This window comes from Periplaneta americana, chromosome 8, assembly GCF_040183065.1.
Source record: "Periplaneta americana isolate PAMFEO1 chromosome 8, P.americana_PAMFEO1_priV1, whole genome shotgun sequence".
Classification (NCBI taxonomy): domain Eukaryota; kingdom Metazoa; phylum Arthropoda; class Insecta; order Blattodea; family Blattidae; genus Periplaneta; species Periplaneta americana.
Genome location: NC_091124.1, coordinates 53,480,569 through 53,498,048, shown reverse-complemented (window position 1 = coordinate 53,498,048; position 17,480 = coordinate 53,480,569). Strand labels below are relative to the sequence as shown.

The 17,480-nt window shown below is 35.4% G+C and overlaps 1 protein-coding gene across 1 annotated transcript in view; it reads left to right on the top strand.

Moving 5' to 3' along the window:
• The window catches only part of LOC138704728 (uncharacterized), a 1,357,586-nt gene that overhangs the window by 1,298,135 nt on the left and 41,971 nt on the right, over positions 1 to 17,480 (top strand). The gene's annotated exons all lie outside the window — the stretch shown is intronic.

Sequence of the window (17,480 nt, the reverse complement as noted above, 5' to 3'; positions counted from 1 at the left end):
CAAAACTCATCTTCATGACTTATCTCCCTTTATCCAAACACCGTCGAATTTTTTGTAGGCCTAATACAACGATGAAAGTAAGTAGGAAAATTTCCTGTACTTATATATGGTCTATTCCTCGAATCGATCAGTTATAATAGGGACAGTGACAAGGTAAAATTCCTGTCTAAATTACAAATTGATGGAAAAATCATTCAACTTAGTTCATTTAGTTCCCTAAATAAATTATAACTTCCTATACAGGTGTTAATAGTTATATTGACGAACGAAAATATATAATTAAATGGAAATTGGCATTGCAATGACGGAGTGCAACGGTAAATCCACGAGAAATAGAACTACATACGCATGGTGCGAGCATTGGAAATAGGTTCTGTACTATAAACATTTACTGGGCGATAGATTCACGGAACTTTACAGATTTAAGGAGAACAAGGGGAAGACAAGGACAAAAAGGGTAATGCAAAGATAACAAGAGGAATACAAGAACAAGGAAAATACAGTGAAAAAGGTTGAGACAAGGAGGACAAAAAGAAGACAACGAGAACAAGGGGAATGGAAGGAGAACCTGGGGAAAACAGGAGGAACAAGGGAAAAACAAGGATAACAGATAAAATATAATGGGAATCATTGGATTGCAAGAATAATGGGAATAAAAGGATAACAAGAAGAATAAAAGGAGAACAAGGATAATACAAAGAGGACATGGAGAAGACAAGGAAAACGAGGAAAATTCATTGATAACAAGTTTAATGCAAGGAAACTCTAGGGATTATGATGAGAATACAAGGGAGCAAGAGGAATTGAAGGAGAACAATGGGAAGAATAGAACTAGGAGTATAAAGTAGACCAAGAGGATTGCAAAGAGAATAAGGGTAATAGATAGGGAATATATCGAAGACAAGGGGACAGGAGGAATAGGCTTACAAGGATAACAAGTCGAATACATGGAGAATAAAGGAATTAGGAGGAGAATAAAGAGAATACAGAGAGAAGAGCAAGAGGAATTGAAGGAGAAAAATGGGAAGAATATGAGAACTAGGAGAATAAAGTAGACCAAGAGTAATTCAAAGAGAATAAGTATAATACAAAGGAAATATATCGAAGATAAGGAGAACAGGATGAATACAAGATAACAAGTTGAATACAAGGAGAATCAAGGGATTAGGAGGAGAATAAAGGGAATACAGGGAGAAGAGCAAGAGGAATTGAAGGAGAAAATGGAAAGAATATGAGAACTAGGAGAATAAAGTAGACCAAGAGTAATGCAAAGAGAATAAGTATAATACAAAGGAAATATATCGAAGATAAGGAGAACAGGAGAAATACAAGGAGAATCAAGGAATTAGGAGGAGAATAAAGGGAATACAGGAAGAAGAAGGGGAATAGAAGAAACATATATGGAATACAAGGATGATACTGGAGTACACTGAAGGCAAGTGGTATACAGACAAAACAAGGAAATGCAATAAGAACAAGAAAAGTGCAAAGAAAACAAGAGAAAGACAAGAGAGGAATAGAAGGATAGCAAGGGGAATACAAGAAGTACGAAGGGAATACAAGGCGAAGGAATGTTTTGCAACGTTGCCAGCTCACTCAGGCTCAACCGGCAGCGGACGTTCATACCTCGTATGTGGTGTTTCTTCCTCTATCCAACGGTATATGACCCATCTCTCTGTATCTTTTCATTTACGGGCAGTAACAGCGAGAGGGGGTTGCATTTTCATGTGACTGTCAATTATGAAATTAAGAAGGAACCTTGGCTTTGTCCGCCACAAATTCGAATCTGTGTCCCCAGTCATATATAAGCCAGCGCTCTACTAACTCAGCTACCAAATCGGTGCATGTTGTCGCCTTAGATAATGCAGTGAAATAAAGGCTAATACAGAGCGATCCAAAAGTCGCGCACATTAAAATTATAGTGTCTATATTGAGTAGTGCAGTTGGAAAGTGCTATCGGCTACCGCTAGATAGCGTCATGGGTATTAACAGCAACAAACCTAGACGCCATTTTGATGTGTATGTATAAACTGACGCTTGCAGTAGTCCTTTGTTTATTGCTCGGCAAACATGTCGTTTTCCCAAGAGCAACGAGTTTTCATTGTTGAACATTATTTTTCCAGTCGTTCTTATGCACGTGTTGTAGACGAATTTCGTAGGAATTATCCGAATATGGCAGTACCTAACAATTCGGCCAGTGTTGTGTACATAGACATCATTAGACAGTTTATTGCGCTTCTTGACAATGATAAACATGATTGTTGGTTCCAGCAGGACAGTGCCACATGTCACACATCTAATGAAACCATGCAGTTTTTGTGCGAGTTTTTTGGTGAGCGTGTCATTTCTCAAGGATTATGGCCCCAATGTTCCCCCGATTTGAAGTCCCCAGATTTCTTCCCGTGGGATTATCTTAAAGGCAGGCTATACAAAACCAGGCCGCACACTCTGGAGAAACAAAACAGGAACATAACAACGGATATTAACAACATCAGTGTACGCGTGCTCAAAAAAAGTGGCTACAAACATGGTGAAAAGAGTTCGTACATGCATTACTGAACGGGGCTACCATTTTCAGCAGATGTTGTGAAAAATGATGTAACTCATGTGAAAACTGTTGTAAATAAACGTAATAAATTCATATTTATAAATATATGTGCACATATTATTGAGATGTGAGCGACTTTTGGATTGCTCTTTGTAATAACTTTCATTTCCTGTTGGATGGACGATATGTTTGTGTATTATCGTCTTAAGAATGAAAACTAAGACAGCCAGATTTAGTGGTTCATGCATTACCACCGCTGCAGAGAAGAGTCATGAAGTTTACACATTATAAAAATAATATATAAGGCACTAAATGAGCTTCTGTAAATGAAACTAAAATTCATATCACCCAGAATAACGCAGTGAAGATCAGATACTTGGCTAAAAGAAGGAAGTCGCCAAAGAAATAAAAAAAACTGTTTTGTCCATTTGCTCCTCTTCCTCTTAGTCATCCCTCTTGAACATAACCAAACACACAAAAATGTCAAAATGTAGTGTTAGGAGGCAGGAACGCGTAGGGCCGGGAGTGAGTATAGATAAATAATTACCAGCGATATAAGTAAACAGTGTGACAAGATAACAAACCGTTGAAGACGAAGCTGGGGAGAAGTTGAAACAAAAGCTCCCATTCTGGTCATTACAGAAAAGTTTTGTGCAGCAGTTTTCCTATTCACCAAGCCTTGAAATAAATATAAAAGCGGTCTGCAGAAGTTGCAGAACAACTCCTTGCATAATGGGTTGTAACTGAGTCGCAGTTAATTCAACTGTTGGCGTCTTACTAAAGAGGATAGGGATTCGATTCTGAATCGATGCTATGAGTTTTCTTCTATGAACAAAGCAGCTGAGTTGTTCTCATTGTAATGTTACTTTTTTATCGTCTGTTTTGTTCTCATATCAGAAAACAATCTATGTCTTACCAAAGGAAGTTGAGTAAATAATTGAGACTAGATGCAAAAAAATGCCATTAGATTACATTATATTTCATTAAACCAGCCGTGGCGAAAATGTGATCGTGCGCCATTTTACAACCTGCAACGTGTATAGCACCTATGGAGGGAGGCGGACACCCGAAGGGAAGTGAAGCAACTGTCTGACTTATTTACGGATTTTCATTTTCCTTACGTCAAGCACTTAAGTTTAATTTAATAGAGTATAAGGTTATAAACTAATGTTTAGTACATGTAACGAAGAAAGAAGTGAACAAGAAATCATAGGACACATTATCACAACCTAAAATTAACTCTCTTCAGAATCTATCTGCGACAGAGTTTCAAAATCAGGAATTATGTCACTTACTGCCAGTCGTAGTTGATCACGAAGGTATTTGTCTATCAGTCATAATCTAAATTTGGTTTGCACTATTTTCGTTGTTGAAAATAATTTTTCACAAACGTAAGTTGTAGCGAACATGGCTTCAACAGAGCAAGCGAAAGAACGAAGCTTCGGATATTTATTTTTTGGTAACGCTTTGAAAAGTTCAACATTTGTCAAATCCGTACATCTAGCTTTCATTTTAACATCACATTGTAAATCTGTGAGTTTATATTGAAGAGCTAACAGCATTATTCGTGCATCTCTGAAAAAGGATCGACGTACAGAGATGACGACGACGACGACGACGATGATGATGATGATGATGATACTTAACCTTTTAATGTTTCATGAGTAACATGTAGTATAATGCCGTTTTATGTTATACAACCGTGTATTCCTCGTAATACTTGTGAATAAATCATACATTTAATATTCTCACCATGTTGGCAGCAAAAAAATGCGTCCTCCCATCCTACTTGAAACTTTCGTTTTTGTAGAGGTACATGGTTTCGAGAGAGACATTGCGACGATACGCCACTCACAGGTCACAGACAAATACAAATGGAACGGAGTTTGACTTCAGTGAGTGAGAGGGTGGGGGTTGGGGGAGGTAGGAAACAAGAGGAATGCATAGCTATCATTGCGAGCCACAATGTGCTCGTGAGTCACATTTTCGCCACGGCTACATTAAACCCTTAATTTGTGAACTATCAAAACCCAAATATATGGGCATAAACTGAATTTTATTTTTGGATAAGATCAGTTATACTTGTTAATGATATATGGATAAGGCAAGTTTTGAAGAAAGTAAACTAATTTTGCGATAGTATATATGATTATTATTATTATTATCATTATCACTATTATTATTATTATTATTATTATTATTATTATTATTATTATTATTATTATTATTATTTGACAAAAATTGAAGCTACAGCTACAAAGTGAAACATTGTCCTGTAAATTCATTACACAAAACATGTCACATTTTTTGTTTGAAATATCTCAAAGAGTAACCCTCTGAAATTAATGGCATTACTTACGGTATATTCCAGTTACAAGAGAGAGAGAGAGAGAGAGAGAGAGAGAGAGAGATTGTAATGTTTTGACATAAAAAATTTACTCTGCCGTCACTTGTAGTGCCATGGAAACGGACGTGTGAGATGGACTTCATGCCTTATGGTTTTCCATGCTGTCCATTTCGTTCTATTTTCTATATTTTAATGTGCCTCGAGATTTTCTATAATACATAGCCATGGAAATATTTGGTATTTGAGTTGTGTATATGTATGAATATCAATAGTATTACAGAAAGAATATATTGTATGTTATTACTTATGAGGGGAGGTAAACCTTTGGCTAGTAGGCTATATTTATATTTCAACATTTTTTCCCGTCATACCTAATCTGTAACTCTTTAGAAAATAAAAAATGGCATGTTTAATATACACTATCTGCACATCACTAAGCAATCTTATGTTTTTGAAAACCTAATAGTTATTTTTTTAATAATGCAAATTTGTAAAGTATTTTGTTCAGTCGGGTAGCGTTTATATAACTAAAAATATACAGAATCAAACTTTGCATAGAAGGTATAGTTCTCCTCCCTGAACAACATACTCTACGATCTTTACTCTGTAGAATGTACTGCATAGTTTATATACAAAAATTATATTGATCAAGAATTCAAATAAAATTATGACTATTACACTTTTACTACGTCATAATACTTTTGACCAATAAAACTGTACGGAACGACGTATTTCAACCAATCATAGCTGCTTATACAATTTTTATCACTTCCCTAGCATTTGTTTTATCACCACTCTAGCATTTATTTGTTTTTGTCACCTCCATAGCATTTATTTGTCAATATTGTACTTTCAATAATTGTACCTTTTAAAATTCTTCATGTTTATTTTATCATCATTAATTAAAACTTTTCTATCACTTATCTTGTTTATATTATTTAGGTTATATTATAGATTCTGCTGTATGACATTATGGATAATCACGTATTAGAGATTGTTTAAGTTGGTGTACATTGGTAGGTACATTGCAGATGATACTCAGGGTCGCGTAAACCCATTACACGTAGCTTTGGTTTTGTTCCGCTGAACACTGATGACTGAGTGAGTGGTCTGTGCTACATTTGGATTCATTTATTTACTGTAAACCAAAGCTACGTGGAATAGGTTACGTGACCCTGGATATCTCTAATGTAGGCCTACTGCATTTTATTTACACAAACTTAAAGTTAAGCCACTTCATAGTATGCACAGGAACCATGCCTTCAAGGCACCAATAACGTTCCGTTTATTAACGTTCTGTTTATTAGAATGAACCACAGTGATACGTTTTTCGACAGGTCTTGAAGAGCTTAATTGAAATACTGAATAATAAATACATAGTGCCAGTTAAAGAAACATTCTCAATAGTCGTACAAGAGAACCTTTTGTATGACACAATTTTTCATTTGGTGCTTGCGTACAAAGTTATTTTGGGTGGTCAAGATAAATGGGACACTCTGTATACTATATGTGTATACAAGGCTTTAAAGGTAGCAGCCCTACCACTAGACTCGCTCTCGATGTTGGTCAGCACTCCATCGAGAGGAATTTTATTGCTTTGAAGATATACATTCTGCATTGAAGATCCCGAAATATGTTAATATTGGAAAACTATACATGCATGCAAATTTTCATTAAAATTTCTTAAGCACATTTGTGTTACGAGGTAAACGCTGTTCAGCGGAACAAAACTCTCTACAAAGTTTAATAATTAAAAAAATGAGTATTACGTTTCGAAAATCATTAAAAGTGCTTAGTGATGTACAGATAATGCCAATTTTTATTTCCGAAGGACCTATAGATTTTAACGAAAAATGTTGAATAGTGAAATTACACTACTTGAAAGGTGTACCTCTCAGCCCATCATATTTCGAGTATAGAAGTTTCATGCAACCATTGAGATTTTCTTAAATCCTTGTAATTCTTTATTTATTGCTTCTTATTAATTTTTTCTACTGCATATTCGTGTATGTACATTTAATATATCTGAAATATTTAATATGACATAGAAGATTAACTTTCTGTTGCAGTTTTTACCAACATATATTTTCTATAGAAATAAAAGTTGAAAGTTAATTCAGCTTGTAAAGCAACTTTATCGGAAGTAATTATCTCTTCAACGAAAATGTATAATTTTAATAATCATATCCTATGTGTTGCAAATTTTGAACTATTTTGCATTATTACCAATTTTAAACTTTTAACTACTCTAATTAGACTGCAATTATAAGTTTGCAAATTGCAAGCTAATTATATTAATTTAAAACAAGCATAAATTAAAAATATTCTTCTCAGACGATAAACAAATGTCAAACTTCCAGCTTGCAGATAATTTGTCAAACTGTTATTTGACACTGTTATTAATATTTCGACTAACTAGAATAAATGGAATAGTTCTTGATAAAGATAAACTTTTTCTCATCTGTAGAACATTACATTAACAATGAAGAGTCAGCCATACCCTAGGCGTACAAACCTCGTACAGCATTAAAACTTTGTCTTAGTTCTTGTATGCATCGTATAGTGTTCATATATGAGCCGTTATAACATACAGAGTCAGAGAGCTGGGGTTTTTTGTATTTAGTACCAGGAAATGATGTTTCTGTTAGTATACCTCTCTAAAGATTTGGTACAAAATATTATTTAAGACTCATTATATCTCTTTAACCACTTCCCTGATTAACCCGAGTTAACTCGGGTTGCTAACTTGTGTCAAAATTTATTAACTCGAGTTAACTCGTTTGAGTCCCAATTTCGCTGCTAAGTATTATATCCCGAATATATATGTTTCCATCCTTTCATTAACCTTTTCCTCACTAGATGGGTGGTGTTTTTTGTACTTCTTCCTTGCAAGTGGAATTCTATGCTCATATAGTGAGTAGATGCTAGTTAGTTTTGGCGGTTTCTGTTTGTGTTTAGTGTGTTTTGTGCTAAGATGGATCAAGTTATTGATTCCGAAACTTTTGATCAGGAATATATTCCTGTAGAAGATTACGATATGAAACATCGGTATCAGAAGACGAAGTTATAGACCGACAAACAAATTCAGATCAGATGATGTCGCGTCTTTTCGACAGTGGTTTGAATAGAAGACATCTGGCACCATTTCTTCTGCACCTCCGAGGTCCCCATTTCCTGAAATTTTAACATTGTTTCTGTTAACGATAATTCTCCATTTTTTAAATTATTCTTTAATAATGACTTCATCAACATTATATTCGAGGAGACGATTCGGCATGCTAATAAGTGTTCACAGAATGCTGAAAATAATTCGTGGCGGCCTACTACAGAGTCTGAAATAGTGTACTTTTGGGTGTAGTGATACTGCAGAACATTATTCACAAACCTAAAGAACAGATATACTGGTACAAATATTCAATGACTGCTACACCATTCTTCCCAAAACGCTCTCATATAGGAGAGCAGATACTACCGTCCGGAATGCAATGTGCCACTGTGAGTAATACGATGCTTTCGAGTCTATCACACAACATTTAACGCCTTGATAACAGCACTGGTATTGTACCTCATAAATTAATCCATTAAAAACATAAGTTGGTAAATAGTTCAGGAGAAAATCAAAGTGGGACAACTACCAGAGCTGGAATCAAGGTGCACGAGATAACTTGAGATAATAATTCAGATATGAATGTATGTCTATTTAATAGTGATTTACAGAAGAAAATTAGTGATTTACAGTGATTCTGCAATATTAAATGACCTCTTTACGAAAATAAAAAAATATGACACTTTTTTTCACAAAACTGGTAAGATATATACAAGGCGCATCCAGAAAGTAAGTTTCCCTATTTAAAAAAAAAAGAAGACACACTTTAAGGAAAACATTTATTGGCAACAGGTACAGCAATGTTTCAGCTATTTTTCAACATAGCCACCATCCGAATTGAGACACTTGTATCGTGGGATCAACATTTGTATCCCTCTGTCGTAGAACTCTGGCACAGACGTCTTCAGCTCTTCGTCGTTGCCAAAACGCTCACAGGAGGACAGGAATTTCTTGAGAGAGAGAGAGAGAGAGAGAGAGGGGGGAGGGGGAGAGGGATATATATATATATATATATTCGGCCGATAGGCCTGACAGCTGCCGATGAGAGCTGGCAATGCTTTGTGCATTAAAGAGCTTTATCACCGACCGAACCTCGAGGCGGCGGGAGAAGGAATAAGAGCTTCAATTTCGAACCACTGCTGCCACGCTACTGGCACCAGGCGGGACCTGTCCCGCTGGCATATGATTGATACGTCATAGATCTGTTACGCATGCGCAATTGACACGGCTAATTACGTTTACTTTCAAGGGGGAAAAATCGGGAAACTTACTTTCTGGATGCCCCTCGTAGTAAGGGAAGAGGTTAATATTGAATATTGGCGCCCCTACGTGGTATTGAACTCAGTCCCTAGCTCGTCTCTCTACAGACAGCGCTGTGTCACTTCCTTTCTTCATAAAGTTCCAAATAATCTCTTATATTTGTTTATTATCTTGTAACATCGTTTCTTAAAGCGTCTTCTCTTCTAACAAAATTATAAATTTTGTAGGAAAATTTCACATAGCGTCTAAATTGTGTCGGTGACAGCTTGTAAACAATCTTGGAAAGTAATATTCACTCAGCAAGTCTCATGCGACCTCCTATGAATTTTTTAGCAACCTCGATGAACGCTGTACTTCAATACAGTAACTCTTGCTTAGTTTGTTGGAAGAATGCGCATGAATAAAACATTTAATGAATAATGAATATTACCCACAACTTTAGTCTTAGTATAAGCTTCGTGGTTTTCAGATTCTCTTAGAATCCCCAGTTGACGTTTTAACAACTGTATTTATTTCTTTACCAACATAGAGCACTCGAAAAATATCAGCTAACTTTCTCTTGCTTTCCATCGAGGATTACTGACCTTCAGAATAAATACTGTGCAAACTTTGTCGTTATATTTTTACACCTTTTTATTCTTCTTTTTATATCCATGTTCTTCCGTTCTTATCTATATGCTCTTCCTTTCCTTTTTCCTCTCTTTCATCTTGTCTTTCAGTTTTTGCTCGTTTTCCTCTCTTTCCTCTTTCTCACTTTCTTCTTCCCTTTTTCCACTTTATTCTTTCATTTTTCCTCTGTTTCTTTCATCCTTCTTCTATCCTATATTCTTAACGTCTTTTCCTTCTTTTGTTTTGTTTCAAACTTATCTTCTTTTTGCTTTTCAGCCGTCTTTACTTTTCCTCCTTTCCTGTCTTCTGTCCTTCTAGTTTTCTCTTTTGACGTGTAACTTCTATATTCGAGATATACTGGTTTGTTGAATTTGTTAAGTAAAAAATGTTTAACTGTCCTATTTTTAATTTAAACTTTTACCTAAACCCTCAAGCAGTCGCGCTGGGAGTTGCCAACATCTCAGTCATATATACGGAGCTGTTAACTACATATTGAGTAAACTTGTACTTCTGAAACTTTCAGTACCTTTCCCAGAATTGGTAAGGCAACAATAACTGTAAACAGGTTTGAAATCGGAATTCGAATACTCGAGAAAATAACGGTTTAAGTGGTGTGGGGTGACGAAATGTTACAACAGTGCTTCTATTGTAAATAGTGAAAGTGACTACTGACCAAATTTGTGCAACAAATAATAACAGTGGATATTAAGTAGTGACTGTGCGCACAGAAAAATCAAGAAAGTGGTTTGTGAAGGAAGATAAAAAGTAACATGATTAGGAGTGAATAGACTTTCAAGTATTACATGTGAATCAATATTGAAATATTGCCATTACTGTACATTAATTATAACATTGTGATAGGTATTAAAGTATTTCATATAGTTGTATAAATGAGAAAAAAAAACGATATTTTAATTGTTCACTAAAAATAATCCATAAGAACACATTATATTTGGGGTGTCAGCAACACTTCGCGCGACTCTTATGCTGGGTTGCAAGAAAGCATTTATAGGTTCGTTAAACGCTATTGGTCCTATAACTGTCCATTTAGCGTCAGTTAGCGTTGCAAGAACGACCTTTAAAGCTATCGGTTCGTTAAAGCACTCTGTAAACTATAGGTAGAAAATCGGGGCTCTAAACTGTTAACGAATCGTTAGCCGCCATATTGTACGTATATTTCTTATTTTTGTATCTGACAGTATTAAGTAATTTCGTGGATATGTTATCATCAGAAACATAAGTAAAATGTAATATACATATCATAATGAAGTCGAGATTCATGTGTGTATAGGAAAAGTTTTGTGAATAAAACAATTTTATTACCGATATTATTACAGAATCGTCTGACGTAGAGGCTATGTTTGATATGGTACAACATCTACTAAGACCAAGAATTCTGAGAGACGATCGAATCCTCTAGAAGAATATGATAATATTGATTTTAAGGTTAGATTTAAACTATCGAAAGACACATTCATGGCTCTCTTGCACGAAATAGGGCATCATATTGGAAAACAAATCACACGCAGTAAGACAGTAACAGCTGTTGATTGCCTTGCGCTATTATAATACAAAACACATTTTAATTATTATGAAAATTTATTACCCTACTTTGAGATACCACCGCTATAAAGCATCATATCTAGGAAGTTATTAACACTCGAGTTCACGCCCTTTCTGATTTAGTTTTAAATTGTGTTAATGTCCGGCAATCCCTGAAGTTATTTCTTTTAGATATATATATATATATATGTTTAATCAATAGTTGAAAAATAAACTACTGGGTGTTCAGTTCAAAAGTGTCATGGCTCGCTGTATGTCGTCATGTGGCTAGCCGATGAGCCTAGAGAATTCAATCTTCCTACACTTCCGCAGAGGCGTATTACCTAAATGCGAGAGAAGTTGCCTAGCAAGCACGGCGTTCATTCTGAAGATTACTTACCGATACGTAGGGTAACGCCAGTAGTGGCAAGAATGTGAACTGTTTGGAAACGCGTACTGAAGTGAGTTTTTTTCTTACTGTCGGGATATGGGGAGAGGGTTAAGACGATTACTTACGTATTTGTTGACATTAACTTGGACGGTCAACATGGACACGGAGCATTTTGATTTGTGTTGTGGAATGTTGCCGTACGCAATCGATGATAACAAATACCCTGCGTACGACTTGCCCGCGCAAAACACAGTTCGAAAGAGGTTATGGTAGCACACAGACTTTACAGACCGCCATCTGTTGCTACGACGTTCAAGTTATATCGTACACGTTCTCAAGTTCAGATTGAACGCCTTGATTAATAGTCAACTTCTCTGACATAAAAGCTGAAACTCGCTTCAAATCGCTGACTCAACAGTGACGTCATGACACACTTTGAAATGAACACCCAGTATGACAGGTAATATTATTTTCGCAACATGATAAAGAATTCGTAAAACTTTTAATAAGAAACTATATACAACTTTCCTAAAGTTCATTTATCCCAAAATGTACAAAGCCTTGTATGAGGATTTGTTTACGCTCAACATCGCTATCTTAATATTACATTTCCTCGTACGGTAGATTATGATGTATTGCACTCGAACCATCGTGACAGGCTTCGTTATCTGTCCGATAGCAACGCTTGTGCCACCTGATAATAACATATTCCAGCGCCACATGAGGTCCATACCGATAATAGTAATTATGGAAATTTTGAACAACTCCACATGCAATTTACAACTATAAAGCTCCATGCAAAATGGATATGATTGAAAGAACAAATTATAATTTTCCATCCAACCCTATCTATCGTAATCAAAACTTCATTAGCACAAAATCATCTGCTTGTCGCATGTAACGTTTCAATTTCTTCCGCTAGTAATAATAATGGAACATTTTCTGTCATTTTCAATGGACTAGAACTTTTACAATATATCAATAATTTCTCTTTTATAATTTTTTAAACATGTATTTTCAGAGCATAAACTGCGTTCTCCATCAATTGATGGCGTAACAAAGGCGCAAAGAATGTCTCTACACAGCATGTAAATAACAAATACCTATACTTCTTGGCTACAAATAAGAATAATTTTAATTACAGTAGCTAACCTAGAATTAAAACCTCCTCTCCTACTCATATATTATAACATGATGAAAATCAAAATTAACTTTACCAGAATAAAATTGAGATATTTTTCTCCATTAGGTTGTAAATGAATTATTCTCATAGTGTACTATTTATGCATATAGAGTGTTAGTTGGGAGGCCGGAGGGAAAAAGACCTTTGGGGAGACCGAGACGTAGATGGGAAGATAATATTAAAATGGATTTGAGGGAGGTAGGATATGATGGTAGAGACTGGATTAATCTTGCTCAGGACAGGAACCAATGGCGGGCTTATGTGAGGCGGCAATGAACCTCCGGGTTCCTTAAAAGCCAGTAAGTAAGTGTACTATTTATACTAGATATATTCACAGACTATGTAAGTTACAGTTTCAACTGTGCATCAAGCTATAACTCTAACTTACCTCATAGTGGAATACGATTTCTATGTAACTGGAGATTCAATAATAGTAACGGTACGTTCACAAGACAATTTTACACAAAATCTTAAATGTAGTAGAGAGAGAGACCGTATACTTCCTGATTACACACTTTTAACTCTTTGTATCACTTAATAATTTAGTTATAATAACAATTTTCTAGTGTTAAATTGAAAAGTAAGTGGTGAATTATCCGTTAACTTGAAAAGTAAGTGGTGAATTATCTAAGGTTACTAGTTTCGACTATAGAAGAAGCAAGGATGTCACTACTTCTGAAAATGACTAACAGTACAGTTGTCATTATAAGATACCTTAATTTGAATTAATTTTTTTTTTCACGACTGTGGTAATCCCTGATTAAAAACTTCGTGTATTTGCATAAATTTTTATTCTTCATCCATACACAGAAAAATAATCCAAGACTTTTCCCTAAACCAAGTGTTTTGTTTTTTACATTTTGAAAAATCTCCCATTGTGCAGGTAATATGTCCTTACGAAGATAGTATGGCCAGAAGAAAGAAAATTCATTATTTTGGAAAGAAAAACATTTATTGTTGGTTAATGAAGTTTGGATTAAAAATAATGTTCCTTGGCTTGAAAAAAATAATCTCACAAATAATTTGTGAGTAGGTTTATATAGCATTTAATTAAAAAATAATAATGACAAAATTAACAAACAACTTTTTTTTTATTTAAAATCCTAAATGCATTACATAAGTTACATACTACAACTAAATCAAATTCTTATCTAGTAAATTCAATATAATAGTCACTGTTAGGCGAAAATTATTCCAATGAATAATTCTGCTAAAAATTTGCATAATTCATGCAAGAACACAAAAATCACTGCACTAAGTCTTCAGGTTTTATCCTCTTGAGTCTTCTTACTATGTTACTGTTGTCTAGAATCTGATGCACAGTCGGGTTTTGATGGCTATGAAGTCCCTTTTCATGCTTCACTGTCACATTTCTTATTTCTTCACTGGCCGTATCCATTTTCAAGTCTCTATGGATGTTGTCATTCCTAATGTACCATGGCGCATTAACAATTCCTCGTAGCACTATTTCTAAAGTTCTGAATAATTTTAATGTTAGATTTCTTGGTACAACCCCAAATTTGCAACCCATACATCCATATTGGTTTTAATAACTGCTTATATAACTCAATAGCAATTTATTGTGTATATTCAGTTGGAATATCTTACCAGCAACCAATACATTTTCCTGTACTTCTGTTCTTCTTTTTTCTTTTTAATATGAGCCTTCCACTTTAACTTGGCGTCAAGTGTCATGCCCAAGTACTTGGCCTCATTTGCATATGAAATTATTTGTTTATTAATAAATATAGGTAGCTTTCTCACTTTCCTATTTGCAAAACTTACATGGGTTGATTTTGTCTCATTAAGTTTAATACGTCACTTTTTGTTACAAACACAGACACGAAAAAAAAATCAATGAGTGTATGTGTGACAAATAAATCTTTTGTGAGTCCAACACATTCCTCATGCATGTACGTACACACCACAAATTGCATAGTAGCATATCCATGTGGCCATATTACCTGTATCAGCAACTATCGAAAAATCAGTTATTTTTCCGTTCAATATGAATGCATTTGAAATAAGCATCGGATGTCTGTAACGAGCATTGAACAAGAATTATCAATTGCTTGGAAGGAAATGCAAGACAAACTAACCGACAGAAATATTATAACACCGTCTTAATCCGTTGCCACAAATTAAAATAAAGAAGGCCTGTGGAAGCAGTTTTGCTATTATCCACTAATATCGCTGATTATGTGCACTTCCTAACACGTGGTTCGACATACTGGCACTAACTTTTGCTTATCATATCAATTAGCTATAGGACAGTAATGTGAACATATTTGCATCAGATACCTTAACTAAACTCTTTAAGGACCTTTTTTTTTTTTTTTTGGTGAAATAAAATTGGTGATTTCGATGTTAAACTTGCCACTATTTCAGTGGGTATTTCGTAAAACAAGTTAAAATTCGTTGTAGGGTAAAGGTTCGTAATAGCTTACTGTGATACGAGTAATATTGCAATAGTTCTTTTTTGAGAATTTATTACAATTTTACTGAGCTAGTAAAGGACCGGTTTTGTGTAGCAACTTGTCCACGAACATTCCCTTAATGCGTTGACACAAAAAACCGACCTTCTTCTCGCTCAGTAAAATTGTAATAAATTCTCAAAGAGAACTACCATAATATTACTCATATCACGATATTTCCAAATTTGACCCTATATTTCGTGCAATAAGTTGTCAGTTAAGCTTACACATATCACATATCAGCATTACCAAAAACGCCAAAAAACAACTTTCTGAGATATTACTTACTTAGTGGCTTTTAAGGAACCCGAAGGTTAATTGCCGCCCCCACATAAGCCCGCCATCGGTCCCTATCCTGTGCAAGATTAATCCTGTCTCTATCATCATATCCCACCTCCCTCAAATCCATTTTAATATTATCTTCCCATCCGGAATGGCATAGTTGCGCCCCGCGGTCAATTGGGAGGCCTAGGCATGGCATAATTGCGCTCCAAAGAAATCAGGTAGCAGAATGGACATGGCATAGTTGCGCCCCGAAGAAATCAGGTAGCAGATGGGACATGGCATAGTTGCGCCCCGAAGAAATCAGGTAGCAGATGGGACATGGCATAGTTGCGCCCCGATGAGCATAGTACACACGAAAGTGATTGTCATAAAATAAATAAATTACTTAAAAAAATATTACAGTGATAGCTGCATTGAAATCAGGTAGGCCTAGCGTATGATCAATTTTGCTATTTAAAATAACACTTTTTTATTGATCACACACAATAAATGAACTGCATTTTTTGTTTCTACATTGATATCTTAACGCTACGGTACAAGGTTTCGAAAATTGAAACTTAGAACCATTATCAATTATTAACTCTTCACCCTTTTCACTAAACTTAACATTCATTTTAAATTAACCTCACTATACGCCACAGACGGTGTGAAAATCACTAATAAAATGTCAAGACTGCTAAGGCCCCATATTCCAACGGCTCACTCATTTGAATATGTCAGTTAATAAAGTACTGCCAACTTCATGGTGTTCATTTTAACGGTAGGCTACTGATAATCACTGCATAAACAGTAGAAAAACAGTTAATAAAATACTGCCAACTTCATGGTGTTAATTTTAACGGTAGGCTATTGATAATCACTGCATAAACGGTAGAAAAACAGTTAATAAAGTATTGCCAACTTCAGGATGTTCATTTTAACGGTAGGCTATCGATAATCACTGCATAAACAGTAGAAAAACAGTTAATAAAATACTGCCAACTTCATGGTGTTCATTTTAACGGTATCGATAATGAATATAAATCGAATAAGAAATCAGTAAGGTTGTTTGATTACGAGGCTCGAATTTCCGTAGTGTCTTTTTCTCTACACATTTCATCGGGGCGCAACTATGTCATGGCCTTTTCTCTACCTGAGGGGAACGGGGCGCAACTATGCCATGCCTTTTTCTCTACCTGATGGGAACGGGGCGCAACTATGCCCACAAAACAGGGACCCTTTTTTATATGCTGCATTTTATCTGACCGTGGGGCGCAACTATGCCCTGCCCTTCCCATCTACATCTCGGCCTCCCAAAAGTTCTTTTTCCCTCCAGCTTCCCAACTAACACTCTATATGCATTTCTGGATTCGCCCATACGTGCTACATGCCCTGCCCATCTCAAACGTCTGGATTTAATGTTCCTAATTATGTCAGGTGAAGACTAAAATGCGTGCAGTTCTGTGTTGTATAACTTTCTCCATTCTCCTGTAACTTCATCCCTCTTAGCCCCAAATATTTTCCTAAAAACCTTATTCTCAAACACCCTTAACCTATGTTCCTCTCTCAAAGGTTTCTGAGATATTGCTAAAAGAATTGCCAAATGCATATTCAGATGCCTCTAACACCATCTTTCGGCGCACGAATGAATCACATTTGAACTACGACAGAGCTCATTTATTATGGTATGCTCAAATGGATATAGCACCTTTAGATTGAATAAAATTAAATTTAAAACGTTTGGCGCTTAATCCCT